The 15,843-nt window shown below is 30.6% G+C and overlaps 1 protein-coding gene across 2 annotated transcripts in view; it reads left to right on the top strand.

Moving 5' to 3' along the window:
• The first annotated feature begins 1,710 nt into the window (after positions 1 to 1,710).
• Positions 1,711 to 15,843, top strand: part of LOC126883325 (fatty acid 2-hydroxylase) — a 369,757-nt gene continuing 355,624 nt past the window's right edge. The window contains exon 1 of one of the 2 annotated variants that reach the window (XM_050648712.1): positions 1,711 to 2,007. The gene's annotated coding sequence lies outside the window, so the exon portion shown is untranslated. The remainder of the gene's footprint in view (positions 2,008 to 15,843) is intronic. The other variant, XM_050648708.1, reaches the window with a different exon arrangement.

Below are 15,843 nucleotides of genomic sequence, written 5' to 3'. Positions count from 1 at the left end.
TTCACAGATTTTATTAATGCAGTAGTTTTAGATTTAGATTGTTATATTATTAAAGTAAAAAATTGACTTTGTTATCAAGAGTAAATGCATGTCTCCTAATTCAACAGCTTACCTTAACAACATGCTCTGAAATATATATTTTTTAGGTATCCGAGCTTGTTAAAGTAGGAAGATCAAAAGCCTATGATTTTGTATCAAGAGTTGGAAATTATTAGGAATGAGCAAGCTTTAAAGTACAGTTGGTTGGGACAAAAAGGCAAACACAAGTTTTGTGATATTTTCTTTTTCATGACCATTTTTCAGTGCGTCACAAATTATAGAAAAAAAGGTAAGTCCGTGATAATACACATTTATGACATTTATTCTAACATGACATTTTAGTTAAATCTGACAGTTGTCACATTTTATTTTCAATTTGAATAAAAACAAATCAATTGTGTCTATTGCATTTATAAAATGGTATTTTCTTTGATTTGTATAGTCTTATAAATTGTACAGATTATATTGATAATATTATTATTTTATTTAATAAATAATTCTTTTTTGATTATGGCGCCATCTATCGACAACTAGAATAACTAGAAGAAATGTTATAAATGTCTGTAATCACCGACGTGTCTTTTTTTCTGTCACATACAATTTATTGCGTTAGAGAGAAATCGAAAAATGGTCATGAAAAGGACTATACCAGAATTGCAAATCTGATAATTGGTAAAGCTTATTCTACATTTTATAAGTTTTATAATGTTCGTACCTTTTTTAGAGGAATTAAAAGCAACAAATTTAGTAAAAACAACAAAATAAGCACAATGAGCTAGGTATTCAGTTATAAACCAATAAAAAAATTAACATAAAATTAGTTTTTAATATTTTAAGTATGTACATGTAAAATTTGAATAGTAATAAACGTATTTTTAGAACCTAATTATTTTTTTTAAAGTTCATTTAAAATATTTCATAAAAAATTAAAAAGAAAGGTATCATCCTAAACACCTTAATAATAGACAAAAAAAGACATCTTTAAGATGTAAGGATTTGTAATATCCGTACATCTTTAAGACGTCGTAAAGATATCTTTCCGGAAATACCAGACATCTTTAAGACGTCTAAAACATCTTTAGTAAGTTATCTTTTAGATTTCTTTAAGATGTCTTTGTGCTATCTGGGATACTGATCTTTGGACGAAAATTAATGCTCCCCGTTTTTGAATCAATGTTTTTTTCATTATATTTACGTAATTTTTTGGTTCAGTGTATTCTGGCGTGGATAATTTTCAGCAGAATTTTCAAGGTATGTGACATTAAGCTTATGGTTCGGTAGTCACTGCATTCTTTGGCATTCACTTTCTTTGGGAAACACACAAATGCTGATGTCAACATTTCTCTAGGGATGATTTCCGTAGTATAGGTAGCGTTGAACAGTTCTACTATTATGTCCAGGTTTTTCTCGTTGACCAACTTTATCAACTCGCTAGGTAATTCATCTGGACCAGCAGATTTATTGGTTTTCAAAGAGTCTATTGCCTGACTAACCTCTGATGTGGCATTAATTTGGTCATTGCAAAATGTTTTGAAAGACGTCATCGTTTCAGTTTTGTTTTAAAAATTTCATTATTGAACAATGTCGTTAAACAATTTCACTGGGCTATGAACGCGCTTCTTGAAATGTATAATAAAATAGTATAATACATCCTAGACTATACTATGTATTTTAGTTTGCGCACAAATTTCTGTGATCAGCGCCGCACCAACGCACGCACACGGAACAAAATCGCGCCAAAAAACGCCGCTGTCAGTCGCAGTTTTCCGTTTAGAACACCAACTACTACCGACTAGAAGTTAGTTTTTTGATTTTTTTGTGTTTGTTGGTCCATTTTCGTTCAAAGATATTATGTTGTTCCGGTTTTAGTGAAACACTGACGAGTTTTTAAAGAGTTTGTTCACGGTGTTGTGTGTTGAGTGTTTCTACAATAACATTGTATTTTAATAACAGTTTTTAATAGTACCGGTAAGTTTTTAATTACTTTATATAAAGCTCAGTAGCTGATAATTGGCTAGGTACTGTCATTTACAGTCAATTACAAAATCCTATTAGAGACATGAATTTGAAGTTTGATCACAAGTTAATTATGCACATTATACTAGTAGAATTTATAGAATTTTAAAAATTCTACAACCGATAAGAAAATTGTGTTGTATACCTGCCTGCTTTCACAAATAAAAGTTTTTTTTTGTATTTATTATTATTATTATTTATTCAATTCAATTTAAGTTATCAATGAAAATAATCGGGGGAATCACTGTAATACAGATTTGAAGAAGTTTTAATTACTTTCTGTAGAACCCACAAGATGGCATTCAGTTTAATTCACCCAAAGCGAGGCCTTTGAATGAATAAAAAACGTAATTATTAATAATGTGTAATTGTGTAATCTATATTTCGTTTTTACTCCAAATACTTAATCTGTTTTAAATATAAGTAAATCATAAACACAGTTAGTATACATTAGTTAGTATTCAAATCATTGGTGAGTTTGAATTATATCAGGAAATAATTAGGGGAGTGCATATAGATTTTCACTTCGGAAAAAATCAAACAAGACAGAACTTTTTGTAATTTCATTAAGAAATGTTTAATGAACAACATTTAAAAAAGTTCTACTCGAGAAGTGGGTGCTTCATTTTTTATTAAACAAATGAACTACGAAATTAGAAGTTTTTTTTAAGTAACTCCGAAAATATAAATTCTAGAAAAAAACTGACTTAATCATTGAAAAATTCAGAAAATTTTACAAAAAAAAACCTTATATAAAGAATTTTCTAAAATTAAATCTGTATCTTCTATAATTTTTTATTTTTAACGGCTAAAGTCACCCTTCTCACAAACATTGGCGCACTGTAAACTATCGTACGTACGACGAAGTGCAAGGTTGAGTTATTTTAATGTAATTCTTTAACTAATAGATCAAATGAAATTTTACAAATTGAACATGAAATAAGAATAATAAAGCTATCTCATGGTTATAATAAAAAGAAATAAAATATATGGGCATAAGTACGGTGTGAGCGGAAAGTGAGCCTTACATGAATTTTGTTTAAAAATGATTTAAAAATGTGTAACTAATACAATTTTTCTTACAAAACTCTCAATTTTGCACAACTTACCTTTCAAGCATCTTACTAAATGATGTTTCATTAAAAAAAATCTCAAAAATTTAATTCAAATAATATGACGTCTCAAAAAATGTAATTTTTGAAATCTTCGTAGTTTTATAGAATTACCACCATTTTAAGACGGTATTACTCAAGTTTGAACAGATCTATTACAGTTTTATAAGTGCTTTTCTAAAGCTTAGGATGTAATCTTTAAAATGCACTAAATTATTTTACTTTAGAAATGAAATACACTATTTCTATTTGAGAAAATTAAGAAAGATAACAAAAATGTAATACAAAACCCGAAAATTACCAGCTAAAAAAATGTTTATTCAAAATGATCAAAACTTTTTTCTGTAAAACTTACCTAAAATACATTTAATAATAAGCTTCAACAATAATAAATGTTCAGCAAAAAAATTTTTTAGCTCTTATACAGTATGTCTGCGTAACTTGAAACCTATTGATAACTTTTTTATTATCAGTTTTACGAAAAAAAGTTATTCTTTATAAAATACTCTGCATCATACGTAATCTAAGATGCAATCATCAAATATCAAATTTAATTAATTTTATACGAGATATGTCAAAAAATACGAATTTCACTCAAAAGTAAAGTACCTTTACATTTCACAATGTTGAAAATTGTTATTAAGAAAAGTTGTTTGGAATTAAAAACTTTGTTTAAGTGTTCAATTACATTCTTCTAATTAAAATATTGTGAACAATAAAGGCACTTAACTCTTAAGGAAAATTCATATTTTTTACATATCTCGTATAAAGATGAAAAAATTTGATATCTGATGATTGTATCTTAGATTTTAGACCAGGGAGAGCATTTTATGAAGAATAACTTTTTTTCGTAAAAGTGATAATAAACTAGTTATCATAATTGTAATAAAATGATGATAAGTATCCGTAATTTGAGAAAAAATTGAATTTTTTTTCGATTAGAATAATGTAATTGTATATTTAAACATAGTTTTTAATTTCAAACAACTTTTCATAATATCATTTTTTGATATTCTGGAATATAAAGGTACTCTACTTTTTAACGAAATTCATATTTTTGACATAACTCGTATAAAATTGATAAAATTTGATATATGATGCTTGAGTTTTAGATTTTTGAGTCAGATTATGCAAAAAATCCGAATCGGCATATTTTTTCTAGCGGATGCGCAGTGGCTTTCTGGACTATTAAGGACGTTGGCCATTACATTTGTCCATTTAATCTTATTTGTAAACGCCCTGAATGGAGGTCATATCCGTCCATTGTCGTAGGTAGGGTTTTAGGCCAAGAGTTGCGTCTTCTTCCTGGTCGTCTTTTGCTATTGATTTTGCCTTCGATTATAAGTTGGAGCAGTTCATACTTTTGATGTCTTACGATGTGACAAAAGTATGTGTTTTTAAATCAAGATAAATCGACGGTCGCTCTGAAAAAGTATATTAGGCGTTTTTCGGGTCGCTGATGACGAATCCGGGGTCCGCTGACCTCTCTCACGTCTAGCTCAAGGTCATTTCAAAGTTAAATCAAGATAAATCGACACAATCGCTCTGAAAAAGTATATTAGGCGGTTTTTGGGGTCGCTGATCACGAATCCGGGGTCCGTTGATCTCTATCACGTAAGTTAAAGGTCAATTCAAGGTCAAATCAAGATAAATCGACATTCGCTTTGAAAAAGTATATTAGGAGGCTTTTGGGGTCGCTGATCACGAATCCGCGGCTTGCTGACCTCTCTCACATCTAGCTCATGGTTATTTTCAAGGACGAATCCGGATGAATGGACACAATCGCTCTGAAAATGTATATTATCACAAAACTGATTTAACCTTGAAATGACCTTTACCTGACGTCTGCAACGGACCCCATCTTTATGATCAGCGACCCTAAAAACCCCCTAATATACTTTTTCAGAGCGATTGTGTGGATTTATCTTGATTTGACCTTGAAATGACCTTGATCTAGACGTCAGAGAAGGTAGAGCTCCCCGGATTCGTGATCAGCGACCCCAAAAACCCCCTAATATACTTTTTCAGAGCGATTGTCGATTTATCTTGATTTGACCTTGACCTCTTTACCTGACGTGATAGAGATCAGTGGATCCTGGATTCGTGATCAGCGACTCCAAAAACGAATAAAATTATTAACACAAAAGAATATATAGATATAATATATTTAGTATTAAAATGAATAATGTAATATGACGCCACATTATCGTCACGGACATATTAAGATCACCAATAAGAAGTGTAGTTTGGCAAATAAATAATAATAACTGTATTATTTTCCCGCAGTCATCACATCGAAGGAAAAAGTTATTAATTAAATAATTTATTTAAAAATAATTTATTTATTTTCAATAAAAAACGCGGATGAAAATATTTTATTAGGAGAATGCCAATATACTTTATATTAAAAAATAATAAAGCGACTCTGCCAACCGAGTTAAATTATGAAAAATTTATAATTCTATCGTTGCTGAATAATAAAGTTAATCATTTATTAGTAAACTTCAGAATAACATAAAATACAGTGTATTCCATTATAAATGACTTCCTTTCAGACCATGGCTGCTAGCTAATATGCATATTTCTCAAACAAAATATTTAAAACAAACGTACACGTGACCTGATTTTGACGGTCGATGAACGAAGATACTACATATTACCGAGAGTGGATCCTAAAATGTTGCATGAATTGGATAACCGATTCATAGTGTATGTACAAGTCCAAGTCGTAAAATTATCTCGACTTCAGGGAAATAAAAAAGCAAGAAATAGACCATGTTCGGGATACTGAAATATCCACGTAGCTGACTACTTTTTTTGTTATTGTAGACCTACCTATAGAATGAAAACCTACCTGTTTTCTGCCAAGAGGTGGCGTCTGTTTTTTAATTATTAACAATTTAGAGCAAAAAAACGCGATTTTTTCGTTTTTTTGCATTCTATTAAAAAGCTAAATAGTTGAAATAAAATTACAAAATTTAATTTTTTAGAACATCGAAAAACCTTCGCTTTTTGAAAGATAAAAAGTTAATTTGTTGCTTTGCAAACTACAAAATAAGTGAAAATCGTTATTTGTTAATAACTCTTATTAAAACTAACTTAGAACTTTTAGACAAGGCGGAAACGGCGGGTTCGTTGGGAAAAATATTACCATGAGATATTTTTGCATAATCACATTCGTGAGACATCCCAGAATAAGGTTCAAGAAGTAGAATAGAATAGAATAGAAATATGCTTTATTGTCATGAAAAATTGTACAATTTTATCGACAAAGCTTATAAAAAGTCAAGAAAACAAAACAATAACAATCCAATTTACTAAAATTACATAAATCGTCAATATATTTACAATAATAACAATAATAATGAAGTTAAACAGAAGTAATCAATTGCAAAATTTAAGTAAAGTGCAAATGCATAGTCTACCTAGTAATTAATAAGTTTAAAAGTTAAGCTGCTGCATATGACACCCAAATATAGAAAAAAAAAATGATAATAAAAATACTACTTGTGCAAAGGGTACTGTAATTTCTTAGTTATTGATTAAGAAAATCTTCTACTGAATAATATGGTCTTTCAGATAGGTAGGCTTTTGTTAGTTTACGGAATTTGGGGAAAGATGCTGCAGATTTAAGTTGTAGAGGGAGAAGGTTGTAAAGTTTTTTTGCGGAATATAATATAGATTTCTTTACTAACTCAGAGGACGGGGTCGGCATATAGACGTCAAACGTAGAATTTCTCATGAAGTAGTCATGATTAGGTCTTGGTGGAAAGACATGTAGATGTTTACGAATTAAGCAAACAGTTTCTAAAATATACAAAGATGGAAGGGTTAAAATTCTGTGATCTTTGAAGTAACTTCTGCAATGTGTTGTTCTTCTGAGGCCAAACAGATATCTAATTGCTCTTTTTTGTAATTTGAAAATAACATCGAATTGGGCAGCTGTACCAGGACCCCAAAAAGGAAGACCATAACGAAGATGTGACTCGAACAAAGAAAAATATGTTATTTTGGAAGATGCTAAATTGAGTTCATTCGAAACAGATCTTATAGCATAGCAAGCTGGGGATAGTTTCTTCCTTAACAAATCGATATGGTGGGACCATTTATTTAAGGTTGCTGTCTAAAAAAATACCAAGAAATTTTACAGAATCAACGGTACTGATCTGGCTGTTATTAAGAGGTAGGGGTTGAAGGACTCCTTTATAAGACAATGCTACTAGGTCTGGATCCCGCGTATGAAAAAAAAGTTGATTAATAGCAAGCTGAAAATTTGTTAATAGCTTAAGGGTGTCTAGTCGAATAAACTTTGATATGTGTGAACACTGGAACAGGGGCAGTTTTAATTGTGGAACAGGTTAAAAATTTGGAACGGTCACAGCACGAAAACGGCACATTTATTTTGTCCGACAGAACAGACTTAAACTCTTCGAACAGAGATTAAACTCTCATGCAAAAATCAGACTGCTATGTATCACCAAATGGGCGTTTTAATGAGTGGAACATGTAGAATATGTCAAATGACAGGAATTATGACAGGTGATAAATAGCAGTCTGATTTTTCCATGAGAGTTTAATCTCTGTTCGGAGAGTTTAAGTCTGTTCTGTCGGACAAAATAAATGTGCCGTTTTCGTGCTGTGGCCGTTCCAAATTTTTAACTTGTTCCACAATTAAAACTGCTCCTGTTTCAGTTTCCCCATATATCAAAGTTTATTCGACTAGACACCCTTAAGCTATTAACAAATTTTCAGCTTGCTATTAATCAACTTTTTTTTCATACGCGGGATCCAGACCTATACTGTTTTATCTACGTTCAACGAGAGTAAATTAGAGTCAGACCAGGTTTTTATTGTAAGTAGATCAGAAGTTATAGTAGCATGAAGAGTTGCAATATTTGATTTGCTCCAAGTGATACTGGTATCATCAGCAAAAAGAAAGACTTTTCCATCGATTTTTAAACTAGTGATGTCATTAATAAAGATAAGGAAAAGTAGAGGACCCAATACTGAACCTTGAGGTACCCCACATACAATGTTTTTGAGACTAGAGTCTGTATCATTTGCTCTAACCAGCTGTTTCCTGTCATCCAAGTAAGATTGGAACCAATCTAAAGTCGCCCACGAGAAAAGTGGGCCAATTTTTTTTTTAATTTTTTTAATCAAATTGCAAAAAATCAATATTTTTGGCCCGGACCAATTTTTTTTAGGTTTTTTGGACCATTCTGGACAAAAAGGTCTCTTATACTTAATTTTTCGAAAATGGTTTAACTTAACCATTACCGGACTTGTCAGAGACTAGAGTCTGTATCATTTGCTCTAACCAGCTGTTTCCTGTCATCCAAGTAAGATTGGAACCAATCTAAAGTCGCCCACGAGAAAAGTGGGCCAATTTTTTTTTTAATTTTTTTAATCAAATTGCAAAAAATCAATATTTTTGGCCCGGACCAATTTTTTTTAGGTTTTTTGGACCATTCTGGACAAAAAAGGTCTCTTATAATTTTGCGAAAATGGTTTAACTTAACCACTACCGGACTTTTCAGGGCAGCAGTCAACAAAGTCAGAATAGCCATGTTAGTGTCCAACATCCGTAACGGATAGGCACCATAAGAAGAAGATAATTTTTCTCTAAAAATGATCTTTTTCGAGTTATAAGCAAGTTAAAATTTGAAAAACGCGAAAATGGCCATTTTTAAGACTTAATAACTCGGTCAAAAATTATTATTATGAAAGTCAAAAAGTGACTAAATCAAAGTTTAAAGTCGCCGTTACATGATTCTGAAGAAATCTGTGTCATTAATTTACTACTAAGCTGTTATTTTTAATTAATAATAATGAGTGGTTAGATCGTATTGACGCTGCTGTAAATGTGAGTGCGAGTAAGATGCACAATTGGACTGCTGGAATGGCTTCTCTCTCGCACTCAGCATTTACAGTCCCGCACACGTGCATGACGCTTATTATTATTACTTAAAAGTAACAGCTTAGTAATTAAATAATGACAAAAATTTCTTCAGGATCTTGTAGGGGGGCTATAAACTTTCATTTAGTCATATATTGACTTTCATAATAATAACTTTTAACAGAGTTATTAAGCCTTGAAAATCGCCATTTTTCGTTTTTTTCAATTTTAAATTGCTTATAAGTCGAAAACGATCAACTTTAGAGAAAAATTATAATAGACACCTTTTTGTCCAGAATGGTCCAAAAAATTAAAGAAAAAATTGTTCGGGCCAAAAATATTGATTCTTACAATTTGATTAAAAAAAATTGTTAAAAAAAAATTGGCCCACTTTTCACGTGGGCGACTTCTTGAACCTTATTCTGGGATGTCTCAGGAATGTGATTATACAAAAAAATCTCATGGGAATATTTTTCCCTTCGAACCCGCCGTTTTCGCCTTGTCTATTTAGTGTTTCACCCTAAGTTGGGTATTGGGGCACACAAACCTTCAAATTTTGAAACGAATCCACTAATTAGTTTAAAAGTTATTCTATTTGTTTATCCCAGAGACCTTTCTTTTGCAATAACACAAGACAGAAAATAATGAGGATAGGGCGATTCTGCGTATTTCAAATAAAACTAGAAAAGTGATACAGTAAAACCTGTGTTACCGGCCACCTGTCAAAATCGGCTACCCGTACTAACGGCCAATTTCAAAATTCATCAAACAAATTATATGTAGATTCCCTTATTTATTATCTGGTATTTACGGCCACCTTTATAATACGGACGCAACCAAATAATCACATATTTTTAAAGCACATTTTATAGAAATTTACCTGTTAATGTCGGCCAAATATTTTTGTCAACTTGTTGATAGAAATTCCCAGTACTATATTTAATATCTATTGTACCTACCTAAAAAGGGATTAAATAATTAGGGTCGGTGTGGTGGTCATAAAATATCATAAAATAGGAAATGTTTGTCACTATTTATAAGTACGGTTTAAGATTACAAAAGTTGACCGAAAAATATGGTGTAAAAATTCAAAATATCAAAGGACATTATAAAAAAATAACAGTGAATTGAAAAAATTTTCAACAAAGCTTGTTGTTGTTTATTTGGGTTTATATGACTGTTTATTTCAACAAAGCTTAACATCCCCTTTTTTCCTAGTATTAGTAGAGTCCGTTCATATATAGAATTATATTTGCTTTTAATAATAAAATAAACAAAGTTCCAATTATCTTTTATGTACTTGTGGACTACACAAACTGGCAATACCGGCCACCTTTCTATATCGGCCAATAGTTCGTTTATTTTTAGTGGCCGTTACTGACAGGTTTTAGTGTACTATCAAAGTGTATTAAAAAAGAAAAAAATATCTAATATATTCATAAATTCTAATGCCAAATTTTTGAAATTTTGTAGTTTATAAACATTTAGAATAACTTTAAAAATATTGTCAATAAATCTTTTTATATATTCAAAAAGCTGATATTTTACACGAATTTTAAAAAATGTAGTTCAAATGGTGACTAGTCGTGGTAAGTGAAGGGGGAGCTGGGAGCCGACAAATGCACGAGTTCCAAAACTAAAAAAGCAACTTAAAACTACTCTACCATCATTTTTTATATCTCGGGATCTACTCAATGGGTTTTGACCTTTCTTTTTTTAATTTGAATTTACTTTTTGTGTACATTACAAATATGCAATTTGTCTAGACATTTATTAATTAATAAACAGTCCAACTTTTTTAAAAAATTTTTGAAACAATATTTTTTCCCAAAAATCCATTTTTTTAATCATACTATTATTATTAATCATAGAAAATGTTAGGTATACTTTAATAAATAAATTATCTTCAGTAAATAATTATTTAATAAAAATAATTTATTAATTAAAATGTACTTTAACTTTTTCTATGATTAAACAAATAGATTTTTGGAATAAAATTATTTTTTCAAGAATTGTTTAAACAAATTAGACTGTTTATTAATTAATAAATTTATACACCAATTACATATTTGTAATGTACGTAGAAATTACGTACAAATTAAAAAGAAAATTCAAAATTCGTTGAGTAAATCCGGAGATACAGAAAATTATATTAGTTTTAAATTGATTTTTCGGCATTTGAACTCGGTGGATTTGTAGGTTCCCCCTAGTAACCATTTAAACTACATTTTTGAAAATTCGTAGAGGGTCCTGTGAAGGTACAATATTTGTGCAAATTTTTTAACAAAAAATATAAATCCCATTCTTTAAAATTACATAAATGAGATTCCTTAATTATTATTATAAACAAGTTAGCTGTGAATTAAAAAAAAATATGGCTAACTTTGGCCCACATGAACATATGGTAATTTTTTTTATTTGAAAATTCGTGTCAAGATACTAGCTTTTTGAAAGTATAAAAAGATTTTGTCTACGGACAATATTTTTAAAGTTATTCTAAATGTTTATAAACTACAAAATTTCAAAATTTTGATATTAGGATTTTTGACTACATTAAATAATTTTTATCTTTTTTTAATAGATTTTGATAGTAATACTCTTCTTCTTTCATGTGGCATACCCAGAACTGCCCTATCTTTATTATTTTATTTATGTTATTTTAAAACAAACGTCCCTGTGATAAACAAATATATGTAATAACTTTTAAACTAATTAATGGATCAGTCTCAAAATTTAAGGGGTTTGTGAAGTACCCCAATACCCAACCTTGGGTGAAACACTAAAGTTCTAAGTTAGTTTTCGTAAAAGTTATTAACAAATATCGATTTTCATTTATTTTACAATTTGCGGAGCAACAAATTGACTACTTAGCTTTTTAATGGGGTGCGAGATATCGAAAAAATCGCGTTTTTGCACTAAATTGTTAATAATTAAAAAACCGACGCGAACTTTAGGCAGGAAACAAGTAAGATTTCTTCCTATGGGTCTACAGTAAGTAAAAAAGTAGTCAACTAGCTGGATATTTCAGTGTCCTGAGAAAATTCTCATTTCCCTGGACTATGCCGAGTTCAAGCGCTGCGTTAATTACATTATAAACTGCACAAAGTTACCAAACCTGGTATATAAATATTTTTCCACCTACCTCTACCGAAAGTATACTTTTCCGGACCTGATTGTAGGGAGCAAAGTTGTACTATTCCTCCCTAGGGAGGAAAAGTAAAAGTGACGTCAGGGTATTTCATTCATGAAATATAACTTATTGACGCCCTGTACAATATCTATTTTCTATTACGTAAGTATCTATACATTTTAACGTTTATTTATAAAACATCCTGTATTTTGCAGAATGGTAAAAACAGTAAATTCTTATTTTGATTTAACAATGTTTACATTAATAATTTGACTTATATTTGACAGTTGACAGTTATATTGTACCTACTTGTTAGTTTTAGTTCTAATAAATTTTGTTGGTTAGTTACATAAATAAATTAAGTAAAAATGAAAAAATGACTTGTTATTTGAGGAAGATGGAAAAACCATATGCATAACATGGGAGTAAAGTGCCTTTTCCTCCCTTGAATGATTACTGCCCTCCGCTACGCGTCGGGAGGAAAAGTAGCACTTTCCTCCCTTGTTATACAAATAGCTATTATTTGAAAGCAGGTTCTGTATTAATCAAGAATAAATTATGATTGTAATAGTTCCGAAGGTTCGAATTTAGGTCAACCTTCACTCATCTGTTTACTGAACGAAACTTTTTTTTATTATAAAATCAATGGGATAATTTTAACTATTTATAATGGGAAATAAGCCACAATATTATTAAAAAATGATTTTTATTAACGTTTCGACGCCCAAATCGGGTGCCGTTGTCAAAATACAAAATACTACTAAAATAAACAAAAATGTTGTTGCTTAGTAAAAAAATTCTTCTAATAATTTATTTAATTTGACTCATTTATATCGGCAATTCAGATACATATGATACATTTTTAAGTAGAAGACTTTAAAATGATATTGCCAATATTTATGAGTTGCGTTCCTGGGACGACTTTACAGAAAGATAGTTCATTCGATTACATGAAATCAATCAAATTAAATTCAGAACAACAATGGGAAAATCCCAATAGTTGGCTGTATACCATAGTTTAAAAAACTCATACAGAAGTAAAAACTTCAAATTGTATACTGGTATAAAATCGTTTATTAAAAACTATCTAAAATGTCATCCAAATGGATTTCAAAACGTTTTCGTTCTAATTCAGAACATCTTCAGTGCATTCTGCTGAATAGTTGGAACTAGCACACTATTTAAAGTGGTAACCCCATACTATATGATTTACATACTTATATATTTTAATAAAATATGGTGACTATAAGTCGATGTTGTTAGATTTATTTGAGTACATGCTCAAAGGGCAACATGTTTCCCTGCTGGAAAATACTAGGTGCTTGCCAGTTCAATGGGCACAGACCAAGAGAGACCAAAACCATATATTATGGGGTTACCACTTTAAATAGTGTGCTAGTTCCAACTACTCAGCAGAATGCACTGAAGATGTTCTGAATTAGAACGAAAACGTTTTGCAATCCATTTGGATGACATTTTAGATAGTTTTTAATAAACGATTTTATACCAGTATATAATTTGAAGTTTTTACTTCTGTATGAGTTTTTTTTTTATTAAATTTCATACATAGACAAATATGACTTGCATGGGTTGCCTACTAACATCTTGTAATAGCTATCCTTAAGGGCGAAGACCTGCAGCAATGAATTAGCAAAAAAATACCCACTTGGTTGTAGGTGTTTAAACTGGTTATTTTAACTTTTTGTGCAAACCAGGCGATGAAAATAGCGGTAGGGTTTGGAGGGGGTGAGTTTGGAAATACTTATATACTCCATCTTTCAGTAATTAATTAGCAATAAAATATGCCTCCGGAAGCGGCCCTCTATCTGCTTTCGTTCCTGAAATATAAGTGTTAGCTACTGTAGCTTAAGTATTTAGCTGCAGTAACCATTATTTCTCTGAAAGTGTTGAAGCAATAATTTTTTAATTTACGCAATAGATTAGCAAAAAATAAGGAATAAGTCTCATACCTCCCTTATGAAATGGATACTTTAGCTTAAGAGACATGAGGTAACTGGTCTCATCTGTGTAAATAAAATAAGTTTAGCAAGATATTTTGTAATTATTTCAAGTTATGGTGTCATGTAGTTTTGGAATTGCTTAATTTTTATTTTTCTTTTCTTAGCTTAAACTTAAATTACATAAAACAAATCTAATAGAAAGGGAGGAAAGTATGCTAAATTTGCAGTTACTCAAGCGTTATGGGGACCTATCGGGTTGTGAAGAGTAGGTCCTAAAACCAAAAAAGTTAAGTTTTAAGTTAAGTTTTCCATAAAGTGGGGACTTTCCATTTTTTAATTTAATTTCCCTTTTGCTACAATCGTTTTTTCCGATTATAGCGCCATCTATCCATAATTCGAAAAAATGTCTCGAATAAAAGTTGCTTATTTTTACGTAAAGATTCCAAATCCCCAATAAAAATTGGGGTCTCCTATTTGAGATTTTAAAGTAACCCCCACCCCACCTCCGTGGGGTGTCGTGCTTACTGCCATTCGATAGATTTTTCAAAAATATTGAATACGTGTGTTTTGCAGATTTCCGATCTGATGTTTATTTAATTTATATTTGTATTTAAAATTTTAAATATACCCCTACCCCTCTCCGCGGGGTGTCGTGTTTCGTATCATTCGAGAGATTTTTGAAAAATATTGAACACGTATTTTTTAGTTCTTCGATCTGCCGTTCATTTCGCGAAATATTCGCTTTTTTTTGTGAAACTTTGTGACTCACCCATTTCCTTACTCCCCGCCTAAATCATCAGATATTTGAAGTATACACTCTTTTGCATGTACTTAACTTACCTTATCTTAATCTGACGATTTCGAGTTTTTGTAAGGATAGATTTTTTTCGGGCCTCCCTTAACGAACTCCCCTGTATTAATAGCCAATATATGGTAGAGGTACATTTACATGGTACAACGTTTCTTTCCATGTGATAACCTGACCCCCTCGAGTAACTGCAAAAATCCCCGCTTGGGCTCCCCTACCATAAACTATTATTCTAAAGACAGTTACGTTCACATACTGATCAAGTTGGTAGGCCCTAATGGTGAAGCTAAATAGTCCCCTATTAAGCCAATTATGTACACTGTTGATGGTATTTTTTATTGGCACTAATCTTAATTACTATTCGGTCGTATAAAGAACAATAAGTATGCATTTTATTATGCTTCAATGACGTGAAGGAATTCCTTCTATTAAAATGTATTTAAATAATATCTTCACAAAATATTTAGATTAATCAGAATTTTTGAACGATTTTTGGGTTGGAAATAGAAATGTTAAGGGGATCGGAGCAAAATGCAAAATTTTGACGCATGTCAAAATTTTAAATGTGATTTAAATGTGTTCATTTTTTTCGAATCCTGAGAAAACTAATAAATATTTTTGAAAAATTTAAACGCTGAATGAAATATTACATTATTATCGAGGGCCGAAATTCCCTGAAAACTTCTATACTGTTTATTTTAATAAGTTACAGGGGTGAAAATAGAAGGGAAAATTTAGTGTGATTTTGAATTGCAAAATATTTCATTCAAAAGAAACTATTTATTTATTCTAAGGGACCTTCGGCCCTCGGTAATAAAGTATTCTTTAATAAAGTAGTCTTTAATAAAGTAGTATTAGTTTTCTCAGTATTCGAAAAA

This window comes from Diabrotica virgifera, chromosome 4 (assembly GCF_917563875.1).
Source record: "Diabrotica virgifera virgifera chromosome 4, PGI_DIABVI_V3a".
Taxonomy (NCBI): Eukaryota; Metazoa; Arthropoda; class Insecta; order Coleoptera; family Chrysomelidae; genus Diabrotica; species Diabrotica virgifera.
Note: the sequence above shows the minus strand (reverse complement) of the source record. Positions and strands in the feature narration are given on the sequence as shown.